Raw genomic sequence first — 25,676 nt, forward strand, 5'->3', positions numbered from 1 at the left:
CCGGTGAGAGGCGCCAAGCGAGTGTGGGCATACTTATTGCCCCCCAACTTGGAGCCTGTTCATTGGGCTTCACCCCGGTAGATGAGAGGGTAGCCTTCCTCCGCCTTCGGGTGGGGGGAATGGGTCCTAACTGTTGTTTATGCGCATGCGCCGAACAGAAGTCTGGAGTACCCACCCTTTTTGGAGTCCCTGAAGGGGGTTCTTAGAGGGAGCACCTCCTGGGAACTCCCTCGTTCTGCTGGGAGACTTCAATGCTCACGTGGGCAATGACAGTGAGACCTGGAAGGGCGTGATTGGGAGGAATGGCCACCCCGATCTGAACCCAAGTGGTGTTTTGTTATTGGACTTCTGTGCTCGTCACGGATTGTCAATAACGAACACTGTTCAGGCATAGGGGTGTCCATATGTGCACCAGGACACACTAGGCCTCAGTTCGATCGGACTTGTGGCCACATGTAGTGCTGGGCGGTATACCGGTTCATACCGAAAACCGTTTATTTTTTTTATGATATGGATTTTTCTTATACCGCAACACCGGTTTAAATTGCCTAAACAACGTTTGGAACGTGGCGCAGCAGGAAACTGTTCAAGTGGGGACCTTTTTCACTGCTACACCGCTAAACACAGATTTGTTGCACTAGGGCTCTTTTTCACTGCTACACCACCAAATAGTGGGCGGTAGCATAGGAATGCTGCGCGGTGAAAATGGACAGACAGCCTGGAGATACTTTAGTTTTAAAAGGTCAGATGTGTAAATACTGTTTCTATACTACTGGATAATACTGCAAGCCAAGTTGTACTTGTTTTATTTGTTTTCAATACAGTGTAATGTACCTGGGTACTGTGTAATAGTGTGACGACATGTTGACTTTATTCTCGCCGTTTATGTCAAGATTAAAGTCGACATGTTGACTTTATTCTCGTAAATTGTCATTAAAGTAGAACATCGTAAACTAAACTTCATCTTAAAATGAATATTTAATTTACTAGATTTTCTCAAACCCCGTCATAAGTTATATAGCACATTAAATGCTTTGTGTTAAGTGATTCTTAAACTGACTTCTTCTTGCACTAAGAGGAGGCGCCGGCAGCGATCGCCACACAGAATACATTCACTTCATGATCTTCCTTCTCTCTGAACATTTAGAATGCTAAAATAAATATTTAATATAATTTTCATGGTGAAATGCATTAAAGCATGCATTAATCATATGGGGGCATGGCGGCGTGCCTGCCTTGCATTTGCATGTTTTTCTGGTGGGTTTACTCGGCGCTTCAGTTTCCTTTCAAAGTCATGTAGGATGTGGGGTTTTGTTGTGCTATATTGACCCTGCTAGTGTATGTTTTGCTTGTATTCATCCTTCGATGTGCTGGCGACTCATTCAGAGATGGGCACAACTCTGAATGGATGGCATAACTAAACATGTATAACGAAGATATTTTTAAAGTTCTGAACACTCCGTGGGCTAAGTTTATAACTAGTTTTAATTTCACAAAGACGTTTATCGTGTGGTAATTGGTTATGTGGTTAAAGAAAAAGGAAGGATAGGAACTGGGGTTTTGGTAATCTACGTCAGATAGAGACAGCATGCATGCAATAAAGATAGCCCGCTCAGAAGAACATGCATTGAATTCTGTGTTCGTGTCTCCGACCAGCAGATCACAAACCCAACATTTACACAATATTTAAGTTAAACCTGTGCGATAGCTATTCATACATCCAGTTTTTTTGGAGCCTTGTCACACCTGCCATAAAGTTCTCTACACTGAACATACACCTGGGGACCCCTTACTGCGAGGGAGCAGCACTACCGCCTCACTACCGTGCATGTGTAATACCTGCTTTAATGCATTTCATCATGAAAATGATATCAAGTATTTATCTTAGCATTCTAAATTTTCAGAAAGCAGGAATATCATGAAGTGAATGGATTCTGTATGGTGATCGCTGTCTTCTCTTAGTGCGGAGGAAGTCAGTTTAAGAAATGTAGTGATTAACCACTTGGTCGGGGAACGTAACACAAAGCATTTAATGTGCTGCATTAATTTATGACGGGGTAAATTAAGTAATTGATTAAACATTGATTTTAGGAAGAAGTTTAGTTTACGACATTCTACTTTAATTATGAAGTAAACTATGAGAATAAAGTGGAAATGTCGACTTTAATCTCAACATAAACGGCGAGAATAAAGTGTAAATGTTGACTTTAATCTCGACATAAACGGCGAGAATAAAGTGTAAATGTTGACTTTGTTCTCGACATATAGTTTGTTTTTTTCTTCCCAGTATAGCTTAGCTTGAAGCAAGGTCCATATTAATGCAGTTTGCCTAAATGATGGTTCAGTTGGTAAAGATGTCATCACCAAGTTGCACTTGTTTTATTTTATTTTAATTTGGTGAATACTGTGTAATGCACCTGGGCTTGAAGTCTTGAAGTAATAGTGCAACTATCAGTAATAATACTATTATTTATTTTATTGTTACTAGGGGGCTCCGCCCCCTGCTCGCTTCGCTCGCCAACCCCTGGTGTTGGGAATGACAAAGAGCGTGATGTATGAATGAGATATAGAATAGTGTGAAGGTGTAGATGATGCAAATAGAAAGCAAACAATAAAGTGTGTGGCACAGTGTAAAGGTTTATTGGAAAATTTCTTTGTACACGCCGTTTAAGTGTAAAAGGTAATTCCAGGTCAGAACTTGTAATGTCAATGAAGATGGTTATTGTTGTGATCAGAGTCAAGTTTGTCAGAGCTTAGAAAGAGTTGTGTCTCTCCAGGAAGTAATGGAATGACTTGGGTATTTATGTTTTCCACATTAATATTTTTTGGACATAATATAGTGCGTTTTGTTAAAAGGGGCATTTGGTCTAATGAGATTGTTGTTCCAAATCTGTCTGTAACTAAAGGCTTGAGGAATTGTAATAATATGTGGGTGAAGTCCATCTGTATTGGTGAGTGTACCATCTCCCAGTTGTAATAAGCAATTGTTATGATCTGGTTCTGGACATCGTATCTTTTTTACTAACTGTATCTTTTGAAAGCAATGCCAATTGTCTGCGTATTTTAAGGTGCACTGAACAATAGCTGAGCGCATGGCATGTGGAAGAATAGCTAAGCACTGTCTAAAATCTCCTCCTAATAAAAGTACCTTTACTCCAAAGCGAATATTATTATTCATAAACGTTTGTAGAAGTTTATGAATGGTGTTGAGTAAGTGACTGGATGCCATTGTACATTCATCAATAATTAACATTTTTGCAAGACGGATGTCACGTGCAGTGCCACCGTTAATGTTCATAGTGGATACCGATTTGTAGGATCTAATAGATAGATAGATAGATAGATAGATAGATAGATAGATAGATAGATAGATAGATAGATAGATAGATAGATAGATAGATAGATAGATAGATAGATAGATAGATAGAATGCAGTTGATAAAGATTTCACTTTCAGGTACATCGTTAGTTAGAAGCTTCTGTAGATATTCAGGATATGAATGTAAAGGAGGCAGTCTAATTTGACCCTTTTGACAACAACGTGTAAATGTATTACTTGTATTGCCAGTTGTTTCTTCAGGGAAGTGAACTGAATGACAATGATTGCAAATGACATTCATTAATCCGAATGAATTTTCCTGGTGTATGTTTTGCTTGGGCCGTTTGAGAGGCGCGTTGTTGCATGTGTAGTATTTGGGACGTGTTGTTTTGGAGCTGTATTCGATTTGCCTGTGCTGTGTGAGAAGCCCGTTGTAGCCTTCCTTGCCGTTAACGTATGTCTGAGACGGGAGGTGTTTCGTTTTGAATCCGTGCCTGTTGCGATGTAGCACTTTGATTGATAGATTGCGTCATGTGGATCTAGGATGTAGATTTGTGCATATTTGCGTTGTTGATTTGTTTCAGGGTGCACTGTTCCAATGCGATGCAGTATTTGTGCAGATATGCGAAAGCAGTATGGGCCATTGCCTTTTGTTGGCCTGATATTTACTCCGGTAGATGCAAAAGCAAATGAACTATTGTAGGATCTAATGCAGTTCATAAAGTTTTTACTTTTAGGTACATCGTCAGTTAGAAGCTTTAGTTGAGCTTTGCGTTTTTGGAGCCGAGACATTTTTTCTTCTAGAATTATGGATAAGTAATAAGGAGTATTGCACTCACTGTTAATATGGAGCCTTTTCTGCGGTTGAACGGTTAATAGTGCCTTATTTTAATGAGATCCACCTACGCTGCATAGTGTGAATTGTGTTTGGTCCCGTTATCCGAGCGGTATCGTTTTGTACCTGTGATCGTGAATTCATGACTTGTTTGTTCTTGAGCGTGAGAAATATGGATAAGTAATAAGGAGGATCGCACTCACTGTTAATATGGAGCTTTTTCTGCGGTTGAACGGTTAATAGTGCCTCATTGTAATGAGATCCACCTATGCTGCATATTGTGAACGTGTTGAGATGATGTATGTTTAATACGAACGGTTCATTTAGAAATGGGGCTTTGTGTGTCATTTGTTATTTATGTTACTGTGGTCGTGGGTGTGAATCGTCGTTTTTGTGTACGTTTTGTTTGCTATGTCCGTAGTCTGTCCCGTTTCGTGTCCAATGGGCTTTGTGTGGTGCTCGCGGCTTCTTTTTTTTTGTGTGCTTGTGGCTTGTTGAATCCTCCTCTTTGTGTGCGTCCCGTTTCGTGTGCAATGGGATTAAATCCTCCTCTTTGTGTGTAGTCCCGTCCGTTGCTTGTGTGTGTGTGTCGGGGTGGGTTTGCGGGCTCTTGTTTTTTGTGTGCCAGGGGCTTGTTGAATCGTCCTCTTTGTGTGTGTCTCGTCCGTTGCTTGTGTGTATGTGTGTGTGTGTGTGGGTGTTTTGCTCGTGCGGCGCTGTGTGCGTCACCTGCGTTTGACTCCTTTTTTCTGTGCTCACTCCTTTTTTCTGTGGTCTTGTCCGCCTCTCGCGGCGCCTCATTTCTTGGTGCGTGCTCACTCCTTTTTTCTGTGGTCTTGTCCGCCTCTCGCGGCGCCTCATTTCTTGGTGCGCCTGCGCAGTACGTCTTTTTGCGGCTACGGCCCATGGCCGGATGTCCCTGCGTCCATCCGGTTTAGCATTCTCGGTTAGTAATATGGATTATTTATTAGTTTAAATATTATGCAGTTTAATGATGACAAAGTTGTTTAAAAAGTCACTTTAACGTGTCAGTGGACAGAGATTGTTAACATTAACAGAAAGTGTAGTTGGTTTACAAAAAATATTTACTATTTATTCCTTTTCTAAGACATATTCGGTGCAATACAATTTTTGACAAGCACTGGATATATTTTACTAAGTCTAAATGCCTCTTTGTATGGTTGAAAATATGTTGTCAAAATTATAGTTTGTTTTTGCAAAATTTGTTCAATAAAAAGGTTCTATATTTTGACTGCATCTGTCATGCAATGTGATACCTTCTCCATTAGTGCCACCCCCTTGAAAACTATCACTTTATGGGGCAATGCAAAACTGTATTAATAATTGTGTGCACATTAAAATGTTTTTTTTGTACAGTGTACAATACTCTTGACAGTCGAATAGGTTATTCTTAGCCAGTAATTGCAGTGGAAAATGTGGTTAACATCCACTCATGCATGGGGAAAAAAATACCGTTGAATACTGTGAAACCGGGATAATTTAGAAAAATACCGTGATATAGAATTTTGGTCATACCGCCCATCCCTAGCCACATGTCTTGGACACTCGGGCGAAGAGAGGGGCGGAGCTGTCAACTGATCACCACCCAGTGGTGAGTTGGCTTTATTGGTGGGGGAGGATGCTGGTCAGGCCTGGTAGGCCCAAACGTATTGTGAGGGTCTGCTGGGAATATCTGGCAAAGTCCCCTGTCAGAAGTAGCTTCAACTCCCACCTCCGGCAGAACTTCGACAACGTCCCAAGGGAGGTGGGGGACATTGTGTCTGAATGGGCTATGTTCTGTGCCTCTATTGTTGAGGCAGCCGACTGGAGCTGTGGCCATAAGGTGGTCAGTGCCTGTCGTGGCGGCAATCCCTGAACCCGTTGGTGGACACCGGTGGTGAAGGATGCCGTCAAGCTGAAGGAGGAGTCCTACAGGACCTTTTTGTCCTGTGGGACTCCAGAGGCGGCTAGCAGGTACCGGCAGGCCAAGCGCAATGCAGTTTCGGTGGTTCCTAAGGCAAAAACTCAGGTGTGGGAGGAGTTTGGGGAGGCCATGGAGAACGACTTCGAGGAGATTCTGGTCCACCATCCAGAGTCTCAAAAGGGGGAAGCAATGCAGTGTCAACACTGTATATGGTGGGGATGGTGCGCTGCTGACCTCAACTCGGGACATTGTGGGTCGGTGGGGGGAGTACTTCGAGGACCTCCTTAATCCTACTAACATGTCTTCCAATGATGAAGCAGAGCCTGGGGACTCGGAGGTGGGCTCTCCCATTTCTAGGACTGAGGTCACCGAGGTGGTCAAAAAACTCCTTGGTGGCAGGGCTCCAGGGGTAGATGAGATATGCCCGGAGTTCCTCAAGGCTCTGGATGTTGTAGGACTGTCTTGGTTGACACACCTCAGCAACATCGTATGGATATCAGGGACAGTGCCTCTGGATTGGTAGACCAGGGTGGTGGTCCCCCTCTTTAAGAAGGGGGACCGGAGGGTGTGTTCCAACCACTGAGGGATCACACTCCTTAGCCTCCATGGAAAAGTCTATTTGGAGGTCCTGGAGAGGAAGGTCCGTCAGATAGTCAAACCTTGGATTCAGGAGGAACAGTGTGGTTTTCGTCCTAGTCGTGGAATGGTGGACCAGCTCTATACCCTTGGAAGAGTCCTGGAGGGTGCATGGGAGTTTTCCCAACCAGTCTACATGTGTTTTGTGGACTTGGAAAAGGCATTTGACCATGTCCCTCGGGGACTCTTGTGGGGGGTGCCAAGGGGGGTATGGGGTACCGGACCCCCCTGATAAAAGATGTTCGGTCCCTGTACAACCGATGTCAGAGCTTGGTCCACATTGCCGGCAGTAATTCGAACCCATTTCTGGTGAGAGTTGGACTCCGCCAGGGCTGCCCTTTGTCACCGATTCTGTTCATAACTTTTATGGACTAGAACTAGAACAGGCAGATCGGTGCGGCATCCGCAGTGATGCGGGCTCTTCATCAGTCTGTCATGGTGAAAAAGGAGCTGAGCCGAAAGGCAAAGCTCTCAGTTTACCAGTCGATCTATGTTCCTACCCTAACCTAAGGTCATGAGCTATGGATAGTGACCGAAAGAACGAGATCGCGAATACAATCGGCTGAAATGAGTTTCCTCTGCAGGGTGTCTGGGCTTTCCCTTAAAGATAGGGTGAGAAGCTCAGTCATCCAGGAGCTCAGAGTAGAGCCACTGCTCCTCCGCATCGAGAGGATGAGGTGGTTCAGGCATCTGATCAGGATGCCTCCTGACGCCTCCTTGGTGAGGTGTTCCAGGCACGTCTAACTGGGAGGAGGCCCCGGGGAAGACCCAGGACACGCTGGAGGGACTATGTCTCTTGGCTGGCCTGGGAACGCCTCGGAATTTCCCCGGAAGAGCTAGTAGAAGTGGTCAGGGAGAGGGAAGTCTGGGCATCTCTGCTCAAGCTGCTGCCCCCTCGACCCAATCTCGGATAAGCGGAAGAGAATGGATGGATGGATGGATGGATGGAAAATGCTCTTTTCAAATTCCATGACCTTTCCAGGTTTTTCATGACCGTACAAACCCTGAAGTTCACTCCAGTAGTTAAAAATAACTTGGCACGAGAGTAGATGATATTCGCCCCGACACAACCCTTTAACGTTGCGTTGAAGTTGGAGGCAGTGCCCCTGGATTGGCAAGCTGGGGTGGTGGTCCCCACATTTTAGAAAGGGGACTGGAGGGTATGTTCCAACTTTAAGCAGATCAGACTTTTCAGCCTCCCTGAGAAGGCCATGGCCAGAGTTCTGAAAAGGAGTATACGGCTGTTGGTCGAGACTCAGATTCAGGAGGAATAATGTGGGTTTCATCCTGGTCACAGAGCTCTGGCCCAGCTTTTTACCCTTACAAGGATTCTGGAGGGTTCATGGAAATATGCCCAACAGTCTACATGCATTTTTCTGTGGGTACTGCTTCAGGAATATGGGGTGCCAGGCCTCCTGTTGTGGGCTATTTGCTCTCTATAGAACCAAGCAAAAACTTGGTACACATTGTCCACATTAAGTCAGAATCCTTCCCAGTGGGTTTGAGACTTTCTCAGGGCTGCTCTTGAACCTGACTCTGATCAAAACGTTTATGGACAGAATTTCTAGGCACAAAAAATGAGTGGAGGGTGTCCAGATCACTTACCTCAGTATCGCACCTCAGCTTCTAGCAAACGATATGATCTTGCTGGCTTTGTCAGGCTACGACTTTAAACACGCATGCAGGAAAGTGAAGTAACCATGAAGAAGATCAACACCAAGTCTGAGGTCACGATTCTCAGCTGGAAAAGGGTGGAGTACCCTGTCTAGGTTGGGGAGGAATTGTTACCTCAGAGAAGAAGTTTAAGAACCTAAGTGTCTGTGGTAAGAGGTCCATAGCGAAGGGCAGGTTTTAAATAAATAATTGTCATTGAGAATGTGCAGGCTTGGAATGGGTGCAAGTGTGCGGAAGACAGCGCCACTCAGAGGTTGATTGCAGTAGCTTGGTTGATCACGAACTCATGTGTAAAGCAAGCAGATCAGTCAGGTGCCATATTCATGCCTCGGAATGGGCAAAGGGTTATATCTGTGCCCAATTAAGGCAATATAAAACACTACAGAGAAAGATCAAGTAGGGAGCCAGCAGAAGCCATCCTGAAGAGTATGGTGGTATGTGGTCAAGTGTGAGCCTCAGGGCTGACCAAGGCTGAGGAAGGGTCACTCCCACTGAGCGATTTCCAGGGTGTAGTAATGACCCAATGTGCGGTGTTTTCCTCAGATGCTGAGAGACAGATGCCAGGAGACAGTTGCCAAGGACCCAGCAATGGAGAGCCGAGCCAGGAATAGATGGTTGAGTGCATCTGCCTGAAGGACATCTCCTCTTTCTGCCAGAGCACAATTGGGGCTCTCTAGGATTTTATCCTCATTTTTATGGATTTATTTATTGGGCTATTTTAACCTTCATAGTTTCACCATTTTTATGTATTATTTATTTATTGGAAGAACATTTTAATACACTACACTATTTGCACTGTTTGATTTTGATGCTTTTTAATAAAAGCACAGAGTACTTTTTACTCCTACCCTCTGGTGCATGTTTGTGTCCTCATTTGCCCGGCTCATCTCAGTACATGACTATCAACAGTTCAGGTTACGGAATGTAATAGAGAGCATGGAGCCAACCCGGACCATCACAGGGTGTTGTTCATGAGTGAGGGAAGTGGTGGTAAAGACAGAGAGATGAGCCAAAAGGCAAAGCTGTTGATTTACCAGTAAATCTACTTTCATACTCTTACCTATGGTCAAAAGCTATGGGTAGTGACCAGAAGAACTAGACTGTGAATACAAACTGAATAAACTAGTTTCCTTTGCAGGAAGTCTGGGCTCAGCCTTAGAGATAGTGTGAGGAGCACAGACAGTCAAGAGGTGCTGAAAGCACCACTGCTCCTCCACATCAAAAGGAGCCAGTTCAGGGGCCTCATGTATAAACAGTGCGTACGCACAAAAATGTTGCATAAGAACGTTTCCACGTTCAAATCGTGATGTATAAAACCTAAACTTGGTGTAAAGCCACATACATTTCCACAGTAGCTCATACCCTGGCATACGTAAGTTCTCCGCTCTGTTTTGCAGACTGGCGGCACCCAGCATCAAAGCAGTGCTACTGTTCCTGTGTGGTTACCTTTTCTTTTTTAGATCCACATCCCTGACGCGGCTTTATAAATACACTGAAATTAACCACATATTGTTTATTAGATTAATGCATCTAATTGTAATTAACCTGTAACAATATAATGGTCCACAGAATGGTCAAACTATACTAAATACAATAACTGCTTTAGTGTTGTTACTCTCACTGCACCTTCCTCTTCTTTCAGCTGCTCCCATTAGGGGTTGCCACGGCAGATCATCTTTTTCCATATTACCTCACTGCACCACTTGGAGTATTTATATCACTGGATCTGAGTGGGGAATCACAGCTGTATAGCAGCTGATCAGAAACAGAATTATCGGTATACAGCATCTAGCACACGCTGCTTCAGCCATGCTGTCTATTGAACTGCTCTCATACGACAAACGCTTCAGAGCCTTTCCTGTACTGACCCTCGCGGTTCAGAAACAGTTTCATCCCAAGAACTATGAACACACTCAATCAGTCCATCAAGTGCTCCTTGTAGAACTGTTTGTACCTATAAGTACAATTACCTCACTGTAAACCTGCGATACAGTTATAATATTGCAGCCACTTTATAAAGCACGTATTTATATACTGTATGATGACGATATCATTTTTAAGATGAAATGCAGATGAAATGTTCATTATACTGTATTATACAGATAAAACTTTAACTTCATTTAAATAATCTATATTGTTAATAATTAAACATGTGAGGACATGGTGCGAGGCGCTGGCGCTCCGTTCACGGATTGTTCCTGCCTCGCGCTGTATTCTTGCTGGTGCTGGAAGGATAGATGGATAGAATAATTAAACATGTACTACGAAGGTAGTTCAATGTTCCTTAAAAGTTTTGAAGAATCGGCGTTCTAAGTTTACAGATGGCTTAATGTCTATTACAGAGCTGATTGTGTGGCGATTGGGTATTGGAGAAAGAAAAGTAAGGACAGGAATTGGGGGTTAGTACGTTTGAAAGAGACAGTACTGCTACAATAAAGTATTTCATTGAAGGTCGCGCATGGTGCTGCAAGCATCTTGCGTGAGACATGAACAATCACTGCGCCACCGTGTTCCCATGTCTAATAACAGGCTTTAACTCCTATCATCATGAAAATGATATCACGTATACATCTCAGTATTTTAATTATTCAGAGAGCTGTAATATTACGAATGTAATGGATTCTGTGTCCTGTCGGAGGAAGAGAAAGCCCAGAAGCACGTAGTAACTCACACACATAAAGCACATAGAAGATCAAATACAAAATAAAGTATTTAACGTGCTACTTTAGTTACAATGGGATTTGAGAAACTAAACATTAAACGATTTTAAGATGAAGTTTATGATGTTCTACTTTAATGACAAAATAAACTACATGATTAAAGTGGAAATTTCGAGATTAAAGTTGACATATCATGCTTTTTTCCCCACTGTGTGCCTATTTTTTTTTTTCTCTGTACCCTAATAAGCTTTCATATGACGCTCAGACGGTGGGCTACGACTTGCCTTTTCACGGCGACTTTGATATGTGACAACTTCTTTTTTATTTCGGGCACTGTGCGACTTTGTGAACTTGAGCTTTTGAGTTTCTCCGACACGCTATGTCACTTGATCAACTCCACTTGGTATTCATTGAAATCCTTCTATTTTCCCTCGTGCTTTTTCCATTGTCTTTTCACAGAAGGCTGATCTTAAGGGCTATTGTTGAGATGTAAGATTTTGCATATAACTTGATAAATATTTTGTATGCCTTTATTTGTAACTTAGGCAAAGCAATGTAATATTAGTGTTACATTATGTGAGAAGCATTCATGTTTTACAACCCAACCAGGCCCCACCCCCCCCCCCCACCACCCCTACCACCACCACCACCACCACCACCACCACCACCACCACCAGGAATGGGTCTCTTTGAATTTTACGACAGAACTGGGGGGAGGAAGTGCCTTAATCCGAGATTATAGAGATTGAAGGGAAAGTGAGGAGTTATATGGTACAATACCTTATAAAGAGTGGTAAATCTGTGAGATTAGAGGCATTCTGAGGCATTCTTACTACATAGTAATAATACAATAGGGGAAAGTAGAGCAATACATTACTCCACCAAGACATAACAGCTATTTATATTGATTTGCATATTCAAAGAGGCGTAATTCTGGGAGGATTTGGGGCGGGGACAGCAGGCGCATGCACGTGCGTTACTTTTCACGCTGACCGGGATTTATGGAGTGGAGCAATGTGGAAGTTGGCGTTCGCACAGATTTATACATCTGGATTTTTTTGTGCGTAAGCACATTTCCGCTTTTGTGCTTACGTCATGTTATAGTGCGAATTCTACGCACGGCGTTATGCATGCGGCCCCAGGTGTTTTGGGCATCTGATTAGGATGCCTCCTAGACACCTACCTGGGCATGCCCTTCTGGGAGGAGACCTCAAGGCAGACCCAGGACAGGCTGGTGAGATTTTATCTCTCAGCTGGCCTGGGAACACCTCAGTAATGCCTTAGAGAAATTGGGGGAGATGGCAGGGGAAAAGGTACATCTGGGCATCTTTGCTAAGACTTCTGTTACAATGACATAGATAAGTAGTTGAAGATGGATGGATAAGTGGATGGCTATTTTCTATATATAAATACAAAGGAAAATTTTTTTCTGAATCAATTTGTTTTAAATAAGACTAACTCATAAAATGCATTTCAGTGTAAAGCCATTTTCAAAAACATTTTTACTGCATACAGTGAAGAGATATCATAAAGTTTTTTTTGTGCTTATAAATAATTTAATACTAAAAGATCATATTTTCTTCAGCAAGAGAAGCCATTATTTTTTATACACAAGGGAATTCTTGACCTATTTTTCTGACATAACTGGAAGACACTGAATGTATCTGACAAAACTGACATTTCTGTCTAGATATTTTAAAAATGGTACAGGCCTGGAAAAAATAAAGCACTCATGATACAATTGAAAAAAGGAAATGTGACATGCTAAAATATATTACATGAATTCAGCTAATATATCTGACATTTCCCATTTCACATAAACAAAAATCAATTTTAAATTGAATATTTTACAAAATATAAAATAATATTCTCAAACCTTATTAATCTAATCAAGTCACACAGGGCCAGTTTACTTTTGATTTTCCCAAAATAAAGAACAAGTTGAAGTTGACAAAAGCACTTCTAAACACATGAGCTGCCATCAGTCCTAAGTCAGACAAGCTCACTAAATTTGTGCAGAGTAAAAAAAAACATGTTACAACCAGTCAATTTACAGTAGAATAAGACACAAACTAATCTGCCATTCCTGAAGTCTATGAAAAAGACAGTTGAAAGAAAATAAATTAAAGTGACTCACCAGGCATGAAGGAATAGTCAGACAAAAGAAGTGGGATAATCTTCTGGGAGAAACACGCTTTGCAGAACAATGTAGATTCACACACCTATAAAAACAAAGGCATAAGAATCTTTTAAACAATGATTAGTTCAATTTGTATGCTTTCATAAATTACTTCATAAGAACCAAAAATAACACACAAGGTCCTGTGGAGCAGACATTGAACACAAGTAATAACTAATACATTAAAAATCACAGTATACAAGTAATACATAGTATTACATTAAACAACTTAGTATACAAGTAATTATAAGATGAACAATTTTAAGCCAGGCAAAAACTATATGAAAAAAGACCATCCACAAATACAGAGTATGCAAATGTAATTAAATATGTATGGTCGATACTTGGGTAAATATTTTGATACAGGACAAGATAAGAATAAAATTAGGCAGAGAACTATTATATACATTAAACACATCCCAGAAAAACAATTCTACTGAATAACCTGAACGTTTCACATGAAAGTCTGTATGCTCTTGAGCATGATTTATATTAGACGTTTAAGTTGTGATAAAAATCGAGATATTATTTAGAAGAAGCAGTATTAATTGAAAATGAAGGCAAAATATAAATGAACTACATAGGAATTAGAATGAATTAAAATCATCAAAGAAAGAAATTACAATTTAGGGAGAACTTAAACAGCAGATAACACTGCCAATAAAAATGTTATAACAATACCTAAAAAGATAGCTTTGAAATGTGATCACTGTGTTATGTATGTTTAGCGGTACTAATGTGAAATGTGAGGTAGAAGAAAACAAAAACAAAAATTCATAGATGGAGAGTTGCTTGCTTTATTGTGTGTCTTAGTACTATTTACTTAAGTATTCAGAGTACAGAGAATGCTGTAATACTAAAAAGGAATAATTAGAATATACATCTACGGTGGGCTGACGCCCTGCCCGGGGTTTGTTTCCTGCCTTGCGCCCTGTGTTGGCTGGGACTGGCTCCAGCAGACCCCCGTGACCCTATAGTTAGGACATAACGGATTGGATAATGGATGGATGGATGGATGGATAGAATATACATTTTTCATACTGAAAAACAATTCTTCCATCTTTTACTAAATTTGCTCATCTAATTTTAGGACCATGGGGAGTAAGAGTCTGTCTTTTCAGTAGCAGCCACAACTTAAACCAAGTACCATTCCCCCACATTGCACACTACCTTGTTAATTTGTAGTGTTTATTAAATTGATCAAGCCTATGCTTGGGATGAGGAGGTATAACCTGGGCACAGTAGTTGGAGGAAAAAATTTCATACAGAAGGAGAATATGCAAACTAAAACTCTCGACAGACAGAGTCTGGGCCACAATTCAAACCCAGTTTTCTGCCACTCTGAGATTATAATGGTGAAAATATGATTAATTGATTGATAGATAGACTGATAGATTGATAGACAAGATATATACACACACATTGATGCTATGGTTTGAACACAGACCAGAATGACTAAAAAAAGAAGAAATTTAAAAAGAAAGCAAAACTGCCATTGTAGTTACAGTGAGGCATCATGCAGGTGTATTGCTGTTGGTATAAAGGAACCCCAGTAGTTTTTCTCGACATGTTTCTGCTGAATAATTTACTAGCTGAAAGTACTCAGTTTTAGGGCCGGTTTATACTTCATGCTCAGAACGCGTACACACATGCATTATAGCTGCTACGCGTTCCCAGTGTTCCTTTCATGCGCCCTCTGAGCACATCCTCAGAAATTAACATGATGCTTGTGCGAGTTGCAGTGCCAGCAAAAAATTGGGAGGTACATTATGTTCAAGTTGGAACGTGATGTCAGAGCTTTTGTTTACTATCAACAGCAAGCCGCTTTGGAGATCCTACAGGATCAATGTGCATGCTTTGATGTTTGATGAATGGTTCGATGTGGGGAGGCAAATCATCAACCTTAAATGTTGAAACAGAAATGTATTTGTGGTGTTTTTCTTCATCTATTTCTCGCATAGGAAATACATGTGTCACAAATTCCCCATCATAATGACGCAATACATTTTAAAGGTATTAAATACCATCTTCGGTGCCATTTTCGACATTAAATAAAATAAAAAATTAAAATTATATTCCAGCTCTCTGCATATTTAGAATCCTTAGATTTATACATGATATTACTTTCATGATGAAATGTGTTAAAGCATACATGTTACATTTTACAGATAAATTGTTAACTTCATTTAAATAATGAATACTGTTAATAATTACACATGTGGGGGTGGCATGGTGGCAGACTAATAGTACTGTTGCCTCACAGGGAGTCACGTCCCTGGTGTTCCCTGCCTGGAGTTTGCATGTTTTCCTGGTGGGTTTTCACAGTGTGCTCTGGTTTCCATCCAAGGACATGCAGGTTTGTGGGGATTTGGTGATGCTAAAATGACACTAGTGTATGTGTGTGCTTGTCACCTTGAGATGAGCTGATGCCCCATCCAGGGTTTATTTCTGCCTCCAGCAAGCATTGGGCGCATCCCTGGATTGATGGATATAATCATTAAAACTCCATCCTTTTCAGAGATACTGTGGCAAGGTGGCCTGAATATAATGCATGTTTCGGGAAATTCACAACACAGCAAAGCCGAATGTTTTCTCACCATGATGATATCTCGCACTGCCACCTGGTGGAATCCCCCAGATTTACATGAAGTACACTCTCGGGTGCATGCATTGCACTGCGTGAAGTATAAACCCGGCCTTAGTGTGTCAGAGAGAGGATATGCAACAATGTTCATAATAGCACTTAGTTTTGTTTTAATCCAGAGTCAGTCTCTCTTTAAGTGATGTTACCAGCCCAGCATACCACAACACAGAAAACTGCACTTTCCATCCCAGAGTTCTGCAATATGTGAATGGATATCATTACCCACATGGGAATGTTTTTATTAGATGCAAGTAAAGCTATACATTTTAAAACCCACAATTATAAGCAATATAAGTAACAGATCACTGCAGTGGGTGCAAAGATCGTAAAAAAAAAAAAAAACACACTGAAGGAAAAAAAAGTTGTACAACATCCATCCATCCATTATCCAGCCTACTATATCCTAACCACAGGGTCACGGGGGTCTGCTGGAGCCAAATCCAGCTAACACAGGATGCAAGGCAGGAAACAAACCCCAGGCAGGGCGCCAGCCCACCACAGGGTGCGCACACACACCCACACACCAAGCACACACTAGGGACAATTTAGAATCGCCAATGCACCAAACCTGCATGTCTTTGGACTGTGGGAGGAAACTGGAGTACCCATAGGAGACCCACGCAGACACAGGGAGAACATGCAAACTCCATGCAGGGAGGACCCAGGAAGCGAACCCGGGTCTCCTAACTGCGAGGCAGCAGCGCTACCCACTGCGCCACCTTGCCGCCCTGTAGTACAACATTTAAAAATAAAATGCATGGTAAATGTAAGATGTATACACACAAGAGAACAACAGATAATGATAATTGACCTAAAATTTAAAATTTCACAATTAATTTTACCTTGAAAAGCATCTATATATAAAAGAAATGCAATGCATTTATTCATATTATAAAGTAATCTACTTAATCCATATTTAAGATTACAGCACACAACAGCCTATTCCAGCGGCATCACATACAAGCCAAGAACCTGCCATGGATGAACAATCACACCTCAACAGCGATGAAATCCCACAGAAAAGGTAAGGAGAATAACCATACAAAAATATGCTGGTATTTATGAAAAGCATCTTGCTTGGGAAGCAGAACACAATGACAGCAAAATAACAAGAGGCTTATCAACAAAAGGCCCACACAGCAAACACAACTTCCACTGGATAGATGTCCATATGTTGTCTTATTTATATATTTTAACAATGATTTTTAGTTTCATTTTCCCAATGAAGTTCAGCTGAATATTAATGGTAGACCTAAAAGAAAACTGCCAATACAAAACAAAGTTAGTACAAACATGGATGTTACATGAATACACTCGATGATGGCCTCATCTCTAGTGATGGATCCTGTTTGCCAACTCCTGACTTTGTGTGTGTATATGTGTACATATATGTGTGTGTGTATATATATATATATATATATATATATATATATATATATATACATAGTATATATATATATATATATACACACACACACATTTTTTTTCTTCAATACTTTTATTAAATTAGTAAATCTGTGCAGAGCTGGAAGAAAAAATGTGGGGAATATAATGACTACATAAGTTAACTACAAAACAATATACTGTTATGGCAGGTATTTATTTAGACCATATCTGTTTACTTCCTAAATCTAAATTCTCTTTTCAGAAACATTGTTATGTTGTCTTTTGGTGCATAATACTGCTAGCCTCACCATCAGGTGTTAAAATGCACTGCTTTGTTTGAAGTGGAATTATTAAACATGCAACACTGAGTCACACATGAGAGAAGCAAGCCCTTTCATTTTTAGGCAACTGTAAGTGAATTAAATTAAATTATGTATATATAGAGATTACAGTTGGTGTCAAATGCAAGTTCTTTTAAAGTTAGTATTTAAATATAAAATCAAACCTAGCATTCCACAATTTTAGTATTTTAAGACACACCATTTCCCCTTTAAAAAAGGACATTTCTGAAATTGGTTTTGATTACCATAATAAAAAAATAGAACAAAGTAATGACTTAAAGAACCAAAATACAAGGATCCAAACCAATAAACAAACCTACCATTACCCTTTTCTGTTAACTTTTTTGCTTATAATAAAATGCAGAAGCACACGGAGCAAAATCGTCTCCATAAAATATATTCAATTGTACATTTGGTGGCTTAAGAGGTTAACTGTAAATCACAAGACAACTTTTCCTATTCTCACCTTGAGACACCAAGCACATTACATACAATAACGTAACAGTGCTCCTGTTCTATAAATACAAAAAACAGTCTAACGGCATCAATTGAATTTGTAGGTAATTTTGGATAAATGTTACCTGGCTATGATTCACCTTTTGTGTGAATACTGTGTGGATTTCCTACAGTCCAAAGACATGTTATTAGGTTGGCCAGAATCTCTAAATCTGCTTGTTTGGTAAGCACAAGTGTGCTCTGAAATAGACTGATGTTCCCTAGGCAAAGTCAGAATTCCACACCGCTTGAAACTCCTTGATCTTTCAAGATTCAACAGAAAAAATGTGAGGGGAGGCAGGAGGTTAACCTTTGACTTCTTTCACACTACACACCTGTTCCCATTGTCATTTTAATCTACAGGCTTCCTTTACTCTTTAAGATGAATGGTGGTCAGTCATGTCATGTGTCTTATAAAGACCTGGTTGGCACCTTTGCTGCAGTAATGCACGCTGGATCCAAAAAATTCCTATAGCAGGTAAAAGAGTGTTCAGAATGACAGATGAAAAACAAGTTGGGTAAGGATATATACAAATAAAAAATTTACTATAGATCTCTGTCTTAAAAACGTCTGTTTTTAATGATAATTTACTTTTATCCCATTAAATTCTCTCCTTTATTGTCAATATTCAGCTTACAAAATTGCATCTCATGGTATGTTGTACTGCTGTTGGACATGCAGGTTAAAATTTCACTGTTCTCCGTATATGTAACAACACAACTTACTACTACTACTACTACTATTTCTAATGCTTCATTGGAAAAGGCCAGGTGGGGGTGTAATGAAGTAGGTTCAAGTTAAATATTTGAGGAGACTGAGAATCCAATGGGTTTTTTTCCCCAAATTACACCACCTAAATACAAGCCATTTAGGCAGTTGCTGACTGTAAATTGGCCCAGTATGAGTAAGTGTATCCTGTGAATGACCAGTAACTCTAACCAGTAACCCCTGCCTTGTGCATCGATGCTATGGCAACAGGCTCCAAGATTCCACAGTCCCTCAATTGGAGAAAGTAGGCTTAGAAAAATGAGTAAATGAATATTAAAGGAAGTGTAATAATACGAGTCTCCTATAGATTCCTTACAGTAGGTATGTAGACAGAGTATAAAACTTTAAGGGGTATCAGTTGTTGACTCACTGTATCATGAAAGAAACGTCCATAGGAATCAACAGTAAGGAGCAGAGTTGCCCTTTTTAGTAAGTCAGTATCCTGGAGCTAATGCCAGGTCTAGCTCCATTAGTGAGCAAACAGGGATGCCAAGTAAGCAAATACTTAGTTTTATTAATAAAATTAAAGGCAACCCTGAGAGTGTTACAAGTGTCTGGACATCTAAACATAAATAAGCAAGCTGAGAACCCAGGGACCTCCAGATGACTTAATGGGTATAAGACCTTATGGAGAGGCTACTGACCCAAAAATAACCTCAGGAAAATTTGGGCAGTAGGTTTAAATGACAGCCACCTCCCAGAGCTTATACAAGATGAGCAATTATTACAGTAGACAGTAGCATGACTATAAAAACAATGTATGGATTGGGTGAGCAGGTTGCAGTATCTCAGAGCCAAGTGACACATTTTTAATTAATAAACAATGTACATAAATGATTAAAAATGGCAATAAGACCCTGAGCAACACAGCATGCTATAATAAGTACAAGTCAACTATTGTACACTGTTCTGGTATCCATATTATGAAACCTCATAACATTGGAAGTAGTAGATTTATTTCAAGACCGTAGAACATAAGCAATGATGATCAGTTGAACAGGTATAATCCTTCCAGTTTAAACAAGGATTAAAAAGTGAAATTACATAAATGCATAAAGTTACAACACATAAAACTGAAAATCCAATTTAGTCAACCTCTAGGTCCCTGGCAGAGTTGAGTTACTGTGAACTGGAAGTGTTCTCAAGATCCTCAGTCAGCAATCAGGAATAAACTAGGAGGACATTGAAGAAATGGGCTTTTGACAATAACAATCAGTTAAAGTGTAAATGTTTTTACATCAATGCTTTACATGTTTCTCCATTATCTCATCCCCCAGTCAGAAATGTATTACTCATTCTTAGAGACAAAAACAATGATGCTGCTTGACTTACAATGGCTTAGGACTGGAAGTGAAAGTACCATATACATAACCATCAATTATGTTGTCTGTTTTTTATTTTTCAGAATTCACTGCCTTAATCTTCTTTATTTATTTATCTGGTTTGTACAATGCTATATACTGTATAAGCTGCCGTTCTTTATTATATTCTGTAAGTGCCTTGAGCATGGGAAAGGCGCCATATAAATAAAATGTATTATTATTATTATTATTGCAGATGTTGGGAATTTAATTGCAATTGGGAATTTAAGTCCTCAGAGGGATATGTTGTTCTAAAAGATTCAGATTTGTAATTAAACATTTTTGAGTTAAGGCTAAAGTTTTATTCTTGACCAAAATTATGCACACATTTTTCCTCAATATAAATTGTAAAATGCGCACTGTCTTGTGCTGTACTATTTTCCATTGGAATTAACTGCTTCACAACACTTGGCAACAGAAAGACAACTTGTCTTTTTTCAAAATTATACGCTATTGTGTTTTTGAAGGATCATGTCTTTTGCTGCTGAAAGAAACACATCTTCACAAAAGTAAAAGCAAGGTAATGCATAGTCTTAAAAACTGAATTGAGTTAATTGAAGCAAACTACTGGGTGTAGAGCTTTAACAATGCAAAGGAAAGGGTTAAAATTTAGTAATTTATTGTGATTCTCCCTTCCTGCAAATTCTGTAAACATTTGCTTGTTTCTACATGTTTTGGGATTATGACTAAAGGAAAAATGTCATTCTCATATTTAACACAACTTATATACTACTATTTTTTTTTCTAGAGTCTTTCTGGTGCTTGTATGTTACTTAAGAGGTCACTTGTACAACTCCAGGAGTACTCCAATGGTCAGCATTATTGCCTAACTGATCCAGAATTCAGAATTATAACCCTAAATGCAGTTGTCATTCATATGGAGCTTGCATGTTCTTCCTGGAGACACAGATATTCTTTCCACATTCTCAAAGTTGTGCAGGTTAGGATAATGCAAGATTTTAAGATTGTATAAGTGTGAGGAAGGGTGGGTGAGTTAGTGTGGCCAGAAAAAACCCAGCACCCTGCTCAGGGCAGGTTCCTGTCTTTCCCCCATAATAGGATCAAGTGCCCTGTGGACAATATGCGGTTTTAATAATTGTGGTAAAAATTGAGATTACCTGAAGTCTTTTTCATTCTTTTGTAATCCTCACTTAGTGGAGTGGGTGTGACAATGCTGTCACTTTGAATAAAGTATTATGAATCCTAACCTAGAGGCAGAAACACAACATGGATAGAAGAAACCCGCTTCAACTTGCAACAGACTCAGTGTTCTAGATGCCCTGTGTTTGCTATCAAAGCCATAAATGCAAGCAGGATACTGGGTGGCCAGTTAGCCTAGGTAAGAGATACTGTGACATTGTCATTTCCTAATTACATCAGTCTCATAAAGAATTATTTCATATTGGATCTAAAAAGATTAGTTTTTTTTCTACCACTTTAAGACAATCTTGTTATTAGCAAGCCAAATGAGTATGATGGACTGAATATTCACATTTCAATAACTTTCACGTTCCAAGAAGATAATTAAATATAAAATAATAAATATAATGTAGCTTCTTCCCAGCATATACTGCTACAGGCTACTCATGTGAAGGGCTATCAGGGTCTGATCAGAACTGCAGGCAATGCAGACCTCATAAGTACTATTCTTGATTTGCTTCTATACTGTAGTAGTCAGTTTACCTAACAGCTGTCTATAGTGTTTAACAAAGGGGCCACTGGGGCTTTTACCTGAGATCTGGGACCCCAGAAATAACTGCTTGGGAACAGTCATAAGCTGTTCATGGCTGGAGCTTAAAAGTCTGTTTAAACCATAGTACTTCTGAGCATAGACTGAAGAAGCAAGTCAGTGTAAGGATTTAACTGCAGGAAAAAAGAAAGGCTAGGGGATTGTTTACAAGGCAAATAAATTGAAGGAGAGGAGATCTTTGGTGGTATTTGTAGGTTCCCAAGTATAAGACACACCATCAGACAGTGAATGGGACAGTGAATGGTTGTAGTAAGGCCCACAGGGGTAACCAGGATAGGTTATTTTGATACTTGTAATCCCAAATGTGCCCCGGCCATCCGTCACAATATACACACATACATACATATATACACACAAATACACATATATATATATATATATATATATATATATATATATATATATATATATATATATACATACATATTCATATACACATACACACATATATATATACATATATATGTACACTAGTAGTGTGACGAGTTCTCGTGGTACGAGATCTCGCGAGATCAGATTTGTCTTGTGAGATGCGTCTGGTCTTGCGAGAACGTGACGAGATCCTTGCGTTATTGGCATGATGGAGTGTGATGGAGAAGTAAGGATAGAAGATGTGCCTGCGACATTTAAATCGTTGGTGTGGCAACATTTTGGATTCCATGTGGAAATAAGAAACGGCGAAAAAATGACAGACAAGATAAAGACAATTTGCAAACACTGTAAGAAATTAATACCGTACAGCTCTGCTAACACAAGCACTATGCAAAAGCATTTAGAAAACAACCACAGCTCGTTACTAAAAGCTGCGCCTGTGAAGAAAACGGAAAGCAATTCAGTTCGCATGAAAGGGCAAACAACCATAACAAATGCCTTTGCAGCTAAACTTCCACCATCCAATGCAAGAGCCACGGCAATAACAAGAGACATCGGCGTTTTCATTGCAGCCGATATGAGACCATTTTCTGTGGTGGAAAATCTGGGATTTCAGCGACTCATCCACACACTGGAACCAAAGTATGCCATCCCGTCACGCGCACATTTTACTCGCACGGTGGTCCCGACCCTCTACAGGGAGTGCAAGGTAAACATTGTACAGGCTCTGAAAGAGGCAGAAACCATCGCCATAACTACTGACGGTTGGACTTCTAGGTGTACACAGAGCTATATCACAATTACAGCCCACATTATCAACAGTAGGGAAATGGTACATTTTGTACTGCAGACGCGCCCACTTTTTTGAATCACACACAGGGGCAAACGTCGCTGAAGTTTTACAAGAAGCTGTCACACAGTGGGGTCTTAAAAAGCCAAACCATTGCATCGCTATTGTAACAGACAATGCGCGTAATATGGATGTGGCTGTGCGCGAGGCAGGATTTGAGCCGCACATCAAATGCTTCGCGCACACAATAAATCTCGCTACACAGGCTGGCCTCGGTGTTGCGCGTGTCGCTCGTTTGCTCGGGCGGGTGAGACGTGTAACTGCTTTTTTTCACCGGAGTACGACAGCTGCCGCGGTACTGACGTCTAAGCAGAAGCTGCTACAACTGCCACCGCACAAATTAATAATGAACGTCACCACGCGATGGAATTCATCATTGGATATGCTGGTTCGTTACCTGGAGCAGCAGGCTACTATAGCAGCAGCGCTCACCAGCCCAGAAATAAGACAAAATGCCCGAAACATTGACACACTGGATACCTGCGAATTTCTTGTGAAAAAATGTAGACATGCTTATATTCTTAAAAAAAAACATGACCATATCTTAGGCTGTTCTGTATAGGTCATTAGCCTGTCAGTTTGTAGCAAAATATTTTGCAGTGTTCACATGTTATTACTGCATATCATTCATCAAAATAGAAGTTTTATTTCATAAAGTTGACTTCAAAATGGACATGCATTTTTTTGCATTTTGTGTTTTTCAGTTAAATAAAAGGCTATTTTTGCTATATATTTAAACATTGAGGATTTCTTTAAAAAAAATGTCTAAAAGTCTCATCTCGTCTCGTTCTCGTGAACCCAGTCTCGTTTCTCGTCTCGTCGGAAAAGCGTCTCGTCACACCCCTCATATATACACATATATATATATATACATATATATATACACATATACATATATATACATATATATACATCCATCCATCCATTTTCCAACCCGCTGAATCCGAACACAGGGTCACGGGGGTCTGCTGGAGCCAATCCCAGCCAACACAGGGCACAAGGCAGGGAACCAATCCCGGGCAGGGTGCCAACCCACCGCAGGACACACACAAACACACCCACACACCAAGCACACACTAGGGCCAATTTAGAATCACCAATCCACCTAACCTGCATGTCTTTGGACTGTGGGAGGAAACCGGAGCGCCCGGAGGAAACCCACGCAGACACGGGGAGAACATGCAAACTCCACGCAGGGTGGACCCGGGAAGCGAACCCGGGTGTCCTAAATGCGAGATAGCAGCGCTACCACTGCGCCACCGTGCCGCCCATATATATACATATATATATATATATATATATATATATACAGTGGTGTGAAAAACTATTTGCCCCCTTCCTGATTTCTTATTCTTTTGCATGTTTGTCACACAAAATGTTTCTGATCATCAAACACATTTAACCATTAGTCAAATATAACACAAGTAAACACAAAATGCAGTTTTTAAATGATGGTTTTAATTATTTAGGGAGAAAAAAAAATCCAAACCTACATGGCCCTGTGTGAAAAAGTAATTGCCCCCTGAACCTAATAACTGGTTGGGCCACCCTTAGCAGCAATAACTGCAATCAAGCGTTTGCGATAACTTGCAATGAGTCTTTTACAGCGCTTTTGGACGAATTTTGGCCCACTCATCTTTGCAAAATTGTTGTAATTCAGCTTTATTTGAGGGTTTTCTAGCATGAACCGCCTTTTTAAGGTCATGCCATAGCATCTCAATTGGATTCAGCTCAGGACTTTGACTAGGCCACTCCAAAGTCTTCATTTTGTTTTTCTTCAGCCATTTAGAGGTGGATTTGCTGGTGTGTTTTGGGTCATTGTCCTGTTGCAGCACCCAAGATCGCTTCAGCTTGAGTTGACGAACAGATGGCCGGACATTCTCCTTCAGGATTTTTTGGTAGACAGTAGAATTCATGGGTTCCATCTATCACAGCAAGCCTTCCAGGTCCTGAAGCAGCAAAACAACCCCAGACCATCACACTACCACCACCATATTTTACTGTTGGTATGATGTTCTTTATCTGAAATGCTGTATTCCTTTTACGCCAGATGTAACGGGACATTTGCCTTCCAAAAAGTTCAACTTTTGTCTCATCAGTCCACAAGGTATTTTCCCAAAAGTCTTGGCAATCATTGAGATGTTTCTTAGCAAAATTGAGACGAACCCTAATGTTCTTTTTGCTTAACAGTGGTTTGCGTCTTGGACATCTGCCATGCAGGCCGTTTTTGCCCAGTCTCTTTCTTATGTGGAGTCGTGAACACTGACCTTAATTGAGGCAAGTGAGGCCTGCAGTTCTTTGGACGTTGTCCTGGGGTCTTTTGTGACCTCTCGGATGAGTCGTCTCTGCGCTCTTGGGATAATTTTGGTCGGCCGGCCACTCCTGGGAAGGTTCACCACTGTTCCATGTTTTTGCCATTTGTGGATAATGGCTCTCACTGTGGTTCGCTGGAGTCCCAAAGCTTAGAAATGGCTTTATAACC

At 40.5% G+C, this 25,676-nt stretch overlaps 1 protein-coding gene across 5 annotated transcripts in view; it reads right to left on the minus strand.

The window, feature by feature from the left end:
• LOC114641433 (TIAM Rac1 associated GEF 1) overlaps positions 1 to 25,676 on the minus strand; it is a 471,138-nt gene that overhangs the window by 373,612 nt on the left and 71,850 nt on the right. For all 5 annotated transcript variants that reach the window (XM_051925737.1, XM_051925739.1, XM_051925738.1 and 2 more), the window contains exon 2: positions 13,185 to 13,269. The gene's annotated coding sequence lies outside the window, so the exon portion shown is untranslated. The remainder of the gene's footprint in view (positions 1 to 13,184; positions 13,270 to 25,676) is intronic.

The sequence above is a fragment of the Erpetoichthys calabaricus genome, chromosome 4 (assembly GCF_900747795.2).
Source record: "Erpetoichthys calabaricus chromosome 4, fErpCal1.3, whole genome shotgun sequence".
NCBI lineage: Eukaryota > Metazoa > Chordata > Cladistia > Polypteriformes > Polypteridae > Erpetoichthys > Erpetoichthys calabaricus.